We start from the raw sequence: 3345 nt of genomic DNA, 5'->3' as shown, positions 1-3345 counted from the left end.
TAAACTGAAAGATATGAAAGACAAGAAGCTGAAGAATGAAAACACCAAACAGTATGTGATCCAAAAATACCACCTAGATTCAAGGAAAATTAGAGAAGTCCTGGAAATAATAAAGCAGCAAATAACAGCAGTGTCAAATAAGATTAGCAGATATGAAGCCAGAATTACACAACACAGGCAGAATCTCCAATTCCAGTCGAATCAGAGATGTTTCTAACAAAGCATAGAAGGAGAAACTGCAAGAAACATAGAAACACCAAATAAAGAAGAAACTGAGCAATTCTGGGGGAAATTATGGGACAATCCAATAGATTATAATAAAAAAGCAGGCTGGGTGAAAGAGGTCAAAAAATGTAACCAACAAATGCAAGATCTAATAATAACACCAGAATTAATAAGTGAAAGAGCAAAGAAAATTAAAAATTGGACTGCACCAGGCGACGATGAACTACATGGCTTTTGGCTTAAACACCTAACAAGCCTTCATAAACAACTATCAAAACAGTTCAATCACATTTTGCAAGGAGGTGATATTGAACAATGGCTAACAACTGGGAAAACTCAACTCATAATGAAAGACCCAGCAAAAGGTGCATTTCCAAATATATAATAATAATAATAATAATGATATTATTATTATTATTATTATTATTATTATTACATTTATATCCTGCTCTTCCTCCAAGGAGCCCAGACTGGTGTACTGCATACTTGAGTTTCTCTTTCACAACAACCCTGTGAAGTAGGTTAGGCTGAGAGAGAAATGACTGGCCCAGAGTCACCCAGCTAGTTTCATGGCTGAATGGGGATTTGAACTCTGGTCTCCCCGGTCCTAGTCCAGCACTCTAACCACTACACCACACTGGGTCTCTCTAATATAATAATTGTATAATAATAATAATAATAATAATAATAATAATAGTTGTTGTTATTTCTTGTTTGCACAGTCAAATAGGTGTTATTGACTGGTTTGTTTTATCCAGACATCGAGTCCTTCCCAAGGACCTGGGATGCCTGAATGTTATTATCAATATTATTGTTGTTATAGGTATCACCACAAAATGTAGGCTGTTCCCATTAAAGTTGTTTTTTTGTAGTTGGCTGGTGGTGATTTCTGTGGCCCCTATGGTATTGAGGTGCTCTTCAAGATGTTTTGGAATTGCACCCAGGGCACCAATTACTGCTGGGATTATTTTGTTGTTCTTCTGCTACAGCCTTTCAATTTCAATTTGTAGATCTTTGTACTTTGTCATTTTTTCTGTTTCTTTTTCTTCTATTCTGCTGTCACCTGGTACATTTATTGTTGTTGTTGTTATTGTTGTTATTATTTCTCTGTGTAAACCACCCTGAGCCATTTATGGAATGGTGGCATAGAAATCGAATAATAATAATAATAATAATAATAATAATAATAATAATAACAAGTAAGTAAATAAGTAAGTAAGTAAGTAAGATGGATCCCGGTCCTCAATGAGTTCACAATCTCAAAAGAAACATAAGACAGAAGCAAGCATCAATAACTGGAGGTAGTGTGCTGGGGGTGGATAGGGCCAGTTACTCTCTCCCTGCTAAATAAAGAGAATCACCACATTAAAAGGTGCCTCGTTGCCAAGTTAGCAGGGGTTGTACTTTTCAAGTACAAAAAGACCCTGTGTGTTTATAACAGTGTTCTGTAGTGAATTGTTCTTGCGGGGGGGCACAATGGGTCATAAGATGCAGAACTTAAAAGCTGTACGTTGCAAAAGAGGACAGCTCTCCTTTAAGGGAGAAGAACTGGTCTAAGGGAAGAGTGCTGGAATTGTGGTAGCAAGCTAGGGGTGTGCACGGAACCACCGCACTTCAGTCCGGCACTGGGGTGGGGGGTCGCTTTAAGAGTGGCGGGAGGGTTTACTTACCCCTCCCACCGCTTTCCGCCATGGCGCCATAATTAGTAGAGTAATTGGGGTGCAGGATATCTCCCTGCCGCCCCTTCCCTGCCGCCCCTTCCCCGCTGCAGCTCAGCAAAGCTCCCAGTAATGCTTTGCGTGCGTGCACGTCGTGCGAGCGCTTCACGTCACTGACGTGCGCACGCGCAAAGCATTACTGGGAGCTTTGCAGAGCTGCAGCGGGGAAGGGGCGGCAGGGAGGTATCCTGCCGCCCCAATTACTCTACTAATTATGGCACCGCGGCAGAAAGCGGCGGGAAGGGTAAGTAAACCCTCCTGCTGCTCTTAAAGCGACCCCCACCCCCAATCCGGACCACCCAGGTCTGGACCGGTCTGGGCCCATCCCTATAGCAAGCATGAATTGTTCCCTTTGCTAAGCAGGGTCTACTTTGGTTTGCATTTGGATGGGGCTACATGTGAGCCCTGTAAGATATTCTTAAGAACATAAGAACAGCCCTGGTGGATCAGGCCCAAGGCCCATCTAGTCCAGTATCCTGTTTCGGAAGCCCACAGCCTACTGGAAGCCCACAGGCAGAGGGCACACTCTCTCTCCTGCTGTTACTCCCCTGCAACTGGTACTCAGAGGCATCCTGCCTTTGAGGCTGGAGGTGGCCGATGATAGACCTCTCCTCAATGAAGTCATCCAAACCCTCTTAAAGCCATTCAGGTTGTTGGCTGTCACCACATCTTGTGGCAGAGAATTCCACAAGCCAATTATGCGTTGTGTGAAAAAATACTTCCATACGTTGGTACTAGATTTCATGGCAATCAATTTCATGGGCTGACCCTTGGTTCTAATGTTATGTGAGAGGGAGAAGAATTTCTCTCTATCCACTTTCTCCACACCATGCATGTTTTTATAGACCTCTATCATGTCTCCCCGCAGTTTTCTTTTTTCTAAACTAACAAGCCCCAGGTGTTGTTGCCTTGCCTCATAAGAAACGTGCTCTAGGCCCCTGATCATCTTGGTTGCCCTCTTCAAAAAAATATGGAACGCTTCACAAATTTGCGTGTCATCCTTGCACAGGGGCCATGCTAATCTTTTCTGTATGTTCTCTGTATCTCTGTATCTTCTCTTGTTATGGAACAGGGCATAGCTCAGTGAAAGAGCATCTGCATGAATGTAAAAAGGATCGAGGTTCACTTCTTGGCATCTCCCTTGTGGCTGGACTTTGGAATGCACTCCCTGTTGAAATAAGAACCTCCCCATCTCTGGCAACTTTTAAAAAGGCACTGAAGACACATTTATTCCCCCAGGCTTTTAATTAGATGTATAGTTTTAAATAATTTTAATACTGGGTTTTAAATGTTTTTAATCTTTTAAATGACTTTAATTGTTAATTGATTTAATATTTTAAATTACTTTAACTGTAAACCGCCCAGAGTCGCAAGTTTGGGGCAGTACAGAAATATTTTAAAT

At 42.0% G+C, this 3345-nt stretch overlaps 1 non-coding gene across 1 annotated transcript; it reads right to left on the bottom strand.

Moving 5' to 3' along the window:
- Positions 1–2907: 2907 nt before the first annotated feature.
- LOC128348385 (U6 spliceosomal RNA) lies at positions 2908–3015 on the bottom strand. Its single transcript, XR_008318115.1, has one exon. It is a non-coding gene; the product is annotated as a U6 spliceosomal RNA (small nuclear RNA).
- Positions 3016–3345: the final 330 nt, after the last annotated feature.

This window comes from Hemicordylus capensis, chromosome 2, assembly GCF_027244095.1.
Source record: "Hemicordylus capensis ecotype Gifberg chromosome 2, rHemCap1.1.pri, whole genome shotgun sequence".
Classification (NCBI taxonomy): Eukaryota; Metazoa; Chordata; class Lepidosauria; order Squamata; family Cordylidae; genus Hemicordylus; species Hemicordylus capensis.
Note: the sequence above shows the minus strand (reverse complement) of the source record. Positions and strands in the feature narration are given on the sequence as shown.